This window comes from Lolium rigidum, chromosome 1 (genome assembly GCF_022539505.1).
Source record: "Lolium rigidum isolate FL_2022 chromosome 1, APGP_CSIRO_Lrig_0.1, whole genome shotgun sequence".
Classification (NCBI taxonomy): Eukaryota; Viridiplantae; Streptophyta; class Magnoliopsida; order Poales; family Poaceae; genus Lolium; species Lolium rigidum.
The window spans coordinates 142,555,479-142,565,935 of NC_061508.1; positions in this window are offsets into that span (position 1 = coordinate 142,555,479).

Sequence of the window (10,457 nt, forward strand, 5' to 3'; positions counted from 1 at the left end):
TTTGCAAAGACATAAGAGGCAGCCCGAAAGAACATGGAGCAAGCTTTCGGGGTTTTGCAAGATAGATTTGCAATAGTTCGAGGTCTCGGTCGGTTTCAGGACAAACAAACCCCCAATAACATCATGAGCACTTGTGTGATTCTTCACAACATGATCATCGACGATGAGAGGGATTTGAACTTGGAGTTCTTCTTTGATAATGTCAGTATCCGGGTGAAGCCATCAAGGAATCCGAACCAAATCGAAGCATTTCTTGAGACATACCGCACCATTGAGAATGCCAGGTCGCACGCAGATTTAGCTCGATCTAATTGAACACCGTTGGATGAGGCACGGCGGTCAGTAATGTGACGGTTCTATTTAATTCATTTGATTCCATATTCATTGAGGTGTGATTTGAACTATTATTTGTATTCTAAACCATTTGTTTAATTATTTAGATTTGAACTATTGTTGTAATAAGGATTATTGTTGTATTGTGTACTGTTTGAAACTATCAAAATTTAGTTTATATTTGTTGTCATGGTTTTACATTTTCATATACTAGTATATTTCACGTAGATGTGTTGAAATATGCAAAACCCCTGATTTGCACTTTAGTTTGGAGGGTTGGTGCACTTTAGTTTGGAGGGTTGGTGCGGTTTTGGCTTACCAGACCCCACATAGCGAACGGCATAACCGCATATGCGGAACCCTTTTCCGGCCTTCAAATCGCCGTTTTTCTCAGCCCGTAAACTCACGTTTATAAACTGAGATCTGGCAAAGATGCTCTAACAAATGCTACGATTCACTATCTCCGTCACGGTGGTTGGTGTCATCGAGTCGCCTTGTCACTATCTGTACTTCTAGCACACATAAATTGGAAATAGCTAGCCACGCCAGATAGGTATGCCGATTGCAACGCTGGACCGGCGGAAAAGTCCAGGCAAAACACCTAACTCGCTGTGACTTCGACAGGACATCACAAACTCAGCGCACTAGATGACCTATCGCGCAAATGGCGGAATCAAGTTAGAATTGAAATCGTAAGTTTTAGCTTATTTTAGTACTTCCTAAATTAACATAACAAATTTCACAAATCTCTCTGGTTGACTCTCCATATACGTGCAGCCAAGTTCTACTATTAAGGAAAGAAAAACAATGCTTCCTAAATCTAAGAAATCGTTGGAGTCATGCCATTAGGAATCTCATTTAATTGTTTCCTTTTTGTATGGATTTTTTTCATGCATGTCGTGTGGGAGCTGACCGGTAGAGGGGGTAATTGAAAAAAAAAGTCAAGGCACAACCTTATATTCTGAAACAAATGCCAAAAATCTATAGGCATTATAAAAAGGAACGGAGGGAGTATTAAGAATTAGCCTGGAATTTAACTACTTAAGTATCTCGCTGACACACCATTCCATCAAGGTGCTACATCAAGATATGACAATTTAGTACAATTTCGCACTATTTTTGCCAGTTTTTATGCTTCTGTATAAACTCCTCCAAATTATGGTTATTGTACCGAAAGAGGTAGCATTATAAAAGAATCATAAAAGTACAATTACTAATTCAAAGAAGAATGTATCTACTTTAAGACAAAAAAAATTGATACCACTGTGTTTACGATTAAAAGTGTCAATTTTGAAAACATATTTGATATTGGGTTATGTGTGTGCTTCCACTTTTATGATGTACTAATATTACTCTTAGGAAAAACACAGTGAAAGACACATTGGTGGTTCTCTTGAATCTTGTTCCACTAATGAAAAATATTTGAACCAAACAAGTTGCAGGCCTTATGAAAAATATTACATACAATGGAAGTACTTTTCAAAAGAAGATTAAGTGTGGTATCAAGTATCAAATAATTTGTATATTAACGATATAAACAATAGGTAGGATTCAAGGCATCGTATCGCCTTTGAAAAGTTAAATAAGGTTGAGCAATACACATTGTTGTAATCCTACTGGATTAACCTGTTGTGCCACTGGCGCAATTCGTGAAATGGAGACACGACTTTGGCCTTCAGGTTTCTATTTTGGACATGTGGCATGATGTCACCGAAAGTTTGCTAATACTTAAAAAGCACATATGACTTAATCATCGACACTTAATATATTAAATTAATAAATCCTGTAAATACAAAAATATTTGGATACAGATATATTTGATACATTTTATTTGAGAGGAAAATATTGGATACATGACAATACCTACGAACATATGGTTTTTTCCTATTGAACATAAGATCAATTCCCAAATTTCTTATTTGGGCAGTATTTGTGCGGGTGAGTGCCAGAAACATGGAGTATATGTGGATGACAATTTACTCAGAAGTATGTAGACAAGAATATACCTTATATTTGAAAAAGATTGGTTCGAGTTTTTGAGCCGCTTAACCAATACCACGGAACCAGAAATTATTACAAATGTTTTCCCTAGGTAAACAATTTCCACCACTAATCTCTGCTAACACTGCCCACCCCCATCACGATTTGCGTTAGCAACCCAGTCACTTCCTCTTAACCTAACTCCAGACCCCTCCACCTTGATGTGCTACACCTTGATGCGTGTAGTTGACACGTCCGTTGGGAACCCCAAGAGGAAGGTGTGATGCGCACAGCGGCAAGTATCCCTCAGTAAGAAACCAAGGTTTAATCGAACCAGTAGGAGTCAAGAAGCACGTTGAAGGTTGATGGCGGCGGAATGTAGTGCGGCGCAACACCAGAGATTCCGGCACCAACGTGGAACCTGCACAACACAACCAAAGTACTTTGCCCCAACGAAACAAGTGAGGTTGTCAATCTCACCGGCTTGTCTGTAACAAAGGATTAACCGAATTGTGTGGAAGATGATTGTTTGCAGAGAAAACAAGTAAAACAAGTATTGCAACAGATTTGTATTTCAGTATTAAAAAGAATGGACCGGGGTCCACAGCTCACTAGAGGTGTCTCTCCCATAAGATAAAAGCATGTTGGGTGAACAAATTACAGTCGGGCAATTGACAAATAGAGAGGGCATAACAATGCACATACATGGCATGATAAGTATAGTGAGATTTAATTGGGCATTACGACAAAGTACATAGACCGCCATCCAACCGCATCTATGCCTAAAAAGTCCACCTTCGGGTTATCGTTCGAACCCCTTCCAGTATTAAGTTGCAAAGCAACGGACAATTGCATTAAGTATGGTGCGTAATGTAATCAACAACTACATCCTCGGACATAGCGCCAATGTTTTATCCCTAGTGGCAACAAAGACAAAGACAACCTTAGAACTTTCCGTCACATCGTCCCGGTGTCAATGCATGCATGAACCCACTATCGAGCATAAATACTCCCTCTTGGAGTTAAAAGCAAAAACTTGGCCAGAGCCTCTACTAGTAACGGAGAGCATGCAAGATCATAAACAACACATATGTAATAACTTGATAATTAACATAACATGGTATTCTCTATCCATCGGATCCCGACAAACACAACATAGAGTATTACGGATAGATGATCTTGATCATGTTAGGCAGCTCGGAAGATCCAACAATGAAGCACAATGAGGAGAAGACAACCATCTAGCTACCGCTATGGACCCATAGTCCAGGGGTGAACTACTCACTCATCACTCCGGAGGCAACCATGGCGGTGTAGAGTCCTCCGGGAGATGAATCCCCTCTCCGGCGGGTGCCGGAGGAGATCTCCGTAATCCCCCGAGATGGGATCGGCGGCGGCGGCGTCTCGGCAAGGTTTTCCGTATCGTGGTTTTTCGCCTCGTGGGTTTCGCGACGGAGGCTTTTTGTAGGTGGAAGGGCGAGTCGGGGGGTCGACGAGGGGCCCACACCACGGGCGGCGCGGGCCCCCTTGGCCGCGCCGCCTTGTGGTTTGGCCACCTCGTGGCCCCACTTCGTATGCTCTTCGGTCTTCTCGGAAGGTTCGTGGCGAAATAGGCCCCCGGGTCTTCGTTTCGTCCAATTCCGAGAATATTTCGTTACTAGGATTTCGAAACCAAAAACAGCGAGAAAACGAGAACCGGCACTTCGGCATCTTGTTAATAGGTTAGTTCCGTAAAATGCACGAATATGACATAAAGTGTGCATAAAACATGTAGGTATCATCAATAATATGGCATAGAACATAAGAAATTATCGATACGTCGGAGACGTATCAAGCATCCCCAAGCTTAGTTCCGCTCGTCCCGAGCGAGGTAAAACGATAACAAAGATAATTTCGAAGTGACATGCCATCATAACCTTGATCATACTATTTGTAAACATATGTAGTGAATGCAGCGATCAAAACAATGGTAATGACATGAGTAAACAAGTGAATCATAAAGCAAAGACTTTTCATGAATAGTACTTCAAGACAAGTATTAATAAGTCTTGCATAAGAGTTAACTCATAAAGCAATAAATCAAAGTAAAGGTATTGAAGCAACACAAAGGAAGATTAAGTTTCAGCGGTTGCTTTCAACTTATAACATGTATATCTCATGGATAATTGTCAACATAGAGTAATATAACAAGTACAATATGCAAGTATGTAGGAATCAATGCACAGTTCACACAAGTGTTTGCTTCTTGAGGTGGAGAGAGATAGGTGAACTGACTCAACATAAAGGTAAAAAGAATGGTCCTTCAAAGAGGAAAGCATCGATTGCTATATTTGTGCTAGAGCTTTTATTTTGAAAACATGAAACAATTTTGTCAACGGTAGTAATAAAGCATATGAGTTATGAAAGTTATATCTTACAAGTTGCAAGTCTCATGCATAGTATACTAATAGTGCCCGCACCTTGTCCTAATTAGCTTGGACTACCGGATCTTTGCAATGCACATGTTTTAACCAAGTGTCACAATGGGGTACCTCCATGCCGCCTGTACAAAGGTCTAAGGAGAAAGCTCGCATTTTGGATTTCTCGCTTTTGATTATTCTCAACTTAGACATCCATACCGAGACAACATGGACAACAGATAATGGACTCCTCTTTAATGCATAAGCATGTGGCAACAATTATTATTCTCATACGAGATTGAGGATATATGTCCAAGACTGAAACTTCCACCATGAATCATGGCTTTAGTTAGCGGCCCAAAGTTCTTCTCTAACAATATGCATGCTCCAACCATAAAGGTGGTAGATCTCTCTTACTTCAGACAAGACGGACATGCATAGCAACTCACATGATATTCAACAAAGAATAGTTGATGGCGTCCCTGTAAACATGGTTATCGCACAACAAGCAACTTAATAAGAGATAAAGTGCATAAGTACATATTCAATACCACAATAGTTTTTAAGCTATTTGTCACATGAGCTATATATTGCAAAGGTGAATGATGGAATTTTAAAGGTAGCACTCAAGCAATTTACTTTGGAATGGCGGATAAATACCATGTAGTAGGTAGGTATGGTGGACACAAATGGCATAGTGGTTGGCTCAAGGATTTTGGATGCATGAGAAGTATTCCCTCTCGATACAAGGTTTAGGCTAGCAAGGTTATTTAAAACAAACACAAGGATGAACGGTACAGCAAAACTCACATAAAAGACATATTGTAAACATTATAAGACTCCATACCGTCTTCCTTGTTGTTCAAAACTCAATACTAGATGTTATCTAGACTCTAGAGAAACCAAATATGCAAACCAAATTAGCAAGCTCTAAGTATTTCTTCATTAATGGGTGCAAAGTATATGATGCAAGAGCTTAAACATGAGCACAACAATTTCCAAGTATCAAATTATCCAAGACATTTTAGAGTTACTACATGTAGCATTTTCCAATTCCAACCATATAGCAATTTAACGAAGAAGAAACTTCGCCATGAATACTATAAGTAGAGCCTAAGGACATATTTGTCCATATGCTACAGCGGAGCGTGTCTCTCTCCCATAAAGTGAATGCTAGGATCCATTTTATTCAAACAAAACAAAAAACAAAAACAAACCGACGCTCCAAGCAAAGTACATAAGATGTGACGGAATAAAAATATAGTTTCAGGGGAGGAACCTGATAATGTTGTCGATGAAGAAGGGGATGCCTTGGGCATCCCCAAGCTTAGACGCTTGAGTCTTCTTAAAATATGCAGGGGTGAACCACCGGGGCATCCCCAAGCTTAGAGCTTTCACTCTCCTTGATCATATTGCATCATACTTCTCTCTTGATCCTTGAAAACTTCCTCCACACCAAACTCGAAACAACTCATTAGAGGGTTAGTGCATAATAAAAATTAACATGTTCAGAGGTGAAACAATCATTCTTAACACTTCTGGACATTGCATAAAGCTACTGGACATTAATGGATCAAAGAAATTCATCCAACATAGCAAAAGAGGCAATGCAAAATAAAAGGCAGAATCTGTCAAAACAGAACAGTCCGTAAAGATGGATTTTATTAGGCCACCAGACTTGCTCAAATGAAAATGCTCAAATTGAATGAAAGTTGCGTACATATCTGAGTATCATGCACGTAAATTGGCTTAATTTTCTGAGCTACCTACAGGGAGGTAGACCCAGATTCGTGAAAGCAAAGAAATCTGGAACTGCGCAGTAATCCAAATCTAGTACTTACTTTACTATCAAAGACTTTACTTGGAACAACAAAACATAGAACTAAGATAAGGAGAGGTTGCTACAGTAGTAAACAACTTCCAAGACACAAATATAAAACAAAAATACTGGAGTAAAAACATGGGTTGTCTCCCATAAGCGCTTTTCTTTAACGCCTTTCGCCTAGGCGCGTAAAGTGTAACTCAAGTGTTATCGAGAGACGAAGCATTGACATTACCTTGGGCTTTACCCTTAACTTTCTTGTCCTTACTCTTTGGCTTAGGGAATATATGACTACCCCCGGGTGTAGAGGTGAATTTTATGGTGCCTTCTCTCACGTCTATGATCTGCTCCCAATAATTTCAGCAGGGATCTTCCGAGTGTGATTTGTCCTGTTCTCGCGCATTCAATGACAAGGTAATCAATGGATATTGTTATCCCAAGAATGGTTGTATGCACACCCGCAGATATCCCTTTAGGAATTATAACAGAGTTATCAATAAGAGTTATTCCTTCTCCCCTTCGGTGAATTCCCAAAGTTTCAAAGATTTATGAATACCCTTAGGCATTAGGCAAAATTCAGTCATAATATCACAATTAGCACGAAGAGTTTGGTTACCTATGACAATTTTAATAGTAGGTTTCCACAATGAAGGTTCAGAGTTCACTAAAACTTGATCAAGACGGTTACGAATGTATCCATAATTTTCATTTAAGCGAGATGCACTTGTCTCAAGAGTGTTTAATCTATTATGAATGCTAATAAGGGCTGAATCAAAATTATTAGATGAATCATGTGATGCAACCAACTTCTTTATGACATTAAAAGCTTGATCCCCATTACAATGGAGGAAATCTCCTCCCACTAGAGCATCCAAGGCATATCTATAGCGAATCATAAGACCAAAATAAAAATTACTAAGGAGCAAACTTAGAGTCATTTGAGGTTCAGTTTTACGATAAGAAGTAAAAATTCTAGACCAAGCATCCTTAAAACTCTCCTCATCCCCTTGTTTAAAAGTGAAGACTAATTCTTCAGGCGGAGAGCTAGACATGGTAACAAAAGTAACTAATTTTTTTGTATTTTTAATATAGAGTGCAAGACAGTAAATAAAGTAAACTAGATAAAGTAAATGCAAGTAACTAATTTTTTTTGTGTTTTTGATATAGCAAACAAGACAGTAAATAAAGTAAAGCTAGCAACTAATTTTTTTTGTGTTTTGATATAAGTGCAGCAAACAAAGTAGTAAATAAAATAAAGCAAGACAAAAACAAAGTAAAGAGATTGGGAAGTGGAGACTCCCCTTGCAGCCGTGTCTTGATCTCCCCGGCAACGGCGCCGTAAATTTATCGTCGGTGCGTAGTTGACGTGGGAGTTAGAAATCTTTGTGGTGTAGCTTTTCTTCAGTTCCCCGGCAACGGCGCTAGAAATTTGCTTGATGCGTGTAGTTGACACGTCCGTTGGGAACCCCAAGAGGAAGGTGTGATGCGCACAGCGGCAAGTTTCCCTCGCAAGAAACCAAGGTTTAATCGAACCAAGTAGGAGTCAAGAAGCACGTTGAAGGTTGATGGCGGCGGGATGTAGTGCGGCGCAACACCGGAGATTCCGGTGCCAACGTGGAACCCGCACAACACAACCAAAGTACTTTGCCCCATCGAAACGCTGAGGTTGTCAATCTCACCGGCTTGCCGTAACAAAGGATTAACCGAATTGTGTGGAAGATGATTGTTTGCAGAGAAAACAAGAAACAAGTATTGCAAGCAGATTTGTATTTCAAGTATTAAAAGAATGGACCGGGGTCCACAGTTCACTAGAGGTGTCTCTCCCATAAGATAAAAGCATGTTGGGTGAACAAATTACAGTCGGGCAATTGACAAATAGAGAGGGCATAACAATGCACATACATGGCATGATAAGTATAGTGAGATTTAATGGGCATTACGAAAAAGTACATAGACCGCCATCCAACTGCATCTATGCCTAAAAAGTCCACCTTCAGGTTATCGTCCGAACCCCTTCCAGTATTAAGTTGCAAAGCAACGTACAATTGCATTAAGTATGGTGCGTAATGTAATCAACAACTACATCCTCGGACATAGCGCCAATGTTTTATCCCTAGTGGCAACAAGCACAACACAATCTTAGAACTTTCTGTCATCGTCCCGGTGTCAATGCGGCATGAACCCACTATCGAGCATAAATACTCCCTCTTGGAGTTAATAGCAAAACTTGGCCGGAGCCTCTACTAGTAACGGAGAGCATGCAAGATCATAAACAACACATATGTAATAACTTGATAATTAACATAACATGGTATTCTCTATCCATCGGATCCCGACAAACACAACATAGAGTATTACGGATAGATGATCTTGATCATGTTAGGCAGCTCACAAGATCCAACAATGAAGCACAATGAGGAGAAGACAACCATCTAGCTACTGCTATGGACCCATAGTCCGGGGTGAACTACTCACTCATCACTCCGGAGGCGACCATGGCGGTGTAGAGTCCTCCGGGAGATGAATCCCCTCTCCGGCAGGGTGCCGGAGGAGATCTCCGTAATCCCCCGAGATGGGATCGGCGGCGGCGGCGTCTCGCAAGGTTTTCCGTATCGTGGTTTTTCGCCTTAGGGGTTTCGCGACGGGACGCTTTTTGTAGGCGGAAGGGCAGTAGTCGGGGGCTGACGAGGGGCCCACACCACAGGCGGCGCGGGCCCCCTTGGCCGCGCCGCCTTGTGGTTTGGCCACCTCGTGGCCCCACTTCGTATGCTCTTCGGTCTTCTCGGAAGGTTCGTGGCGAAATAGGCCCCCGGGTCTTCGTTTCGTCCAATTCCGAGAATATTTCGTTACTAGGATTTCCGAAACCAAAAACAACGTAAAACGAGAACCGGCACTTCGGCATCTTGTTAATAGGTTAGTTCCAGAAAATGCACGAATATGACATAAAGTGTGCATAAAACATGTAGGTATCATCAATAATATGGCATAGAACATAAGAAATTATCGATACGTCGGAGACGTATCACACCTCCCTCCATTCCCGCTAGCCCATCTAATCTGCTGACCCAAGTACTCTATCGCGGCCATCCACGCCATTCAGCCACAGCCATTCCCTGCTCACTCCAAGATTTACCTAACACTTAATAGACGACAAAACATATTAAATATTTTAGAACCCTAATACAATATGTTGTTATTTCAGAATCCTAACACGAAATATTTTGAGAAATTGTATGAAATCTTAAAGAAATGTATTTCAGAAATTATGATCATGTGATCCGCTAGAAAGGCATCAATACCATTACAAAACAAAGTATACACTTTGCAGATTAAAGTAAGGTAATGGCTTTGCAGATTAAAATGTACAGATTGTTGTTGACCAAGATACCGCCCGCGCAACACCTAGATGGTGTGTTGCTGGTGGGGTTGCACTGGCGCAAATGGCTAAAGCGTGACACTTTTTAAGCCATAAGTTTTATTCTTAGGGATGTTGATGCTTCTTAAATGGCACCCTAGAAAACGCCTAAGTTTCCTCCATAAATTAGGATTGCCATCTTTTTTTCAACACCACCTTTGATGTAGGAGTATACTATATATGAAAGAAAAAACACCAATAATACATTGGTTGACATGTGAAAGATATGCTGAATTCAAATGGTTCCCAAGAGCCATTTTGCACAAATACTGAAATCATATTAAAAGTTGTTGACATGTGAAAGATAAGGTAAGAGCTATCCAATATTTATAGAAACACAGGTGACACAATTTGGCCTTATCAATAATATACCATTAATTAATCTCCGAATTATCGCTCAAAAAACAGCAACTTTCATACTTGCTTCAGAGTAAAACTATGACGTTTCTTGTAAGTGTGGTAAGATAGGATGAACTGATGTTCGATATTCCCTATTAGCTGTAGTTTT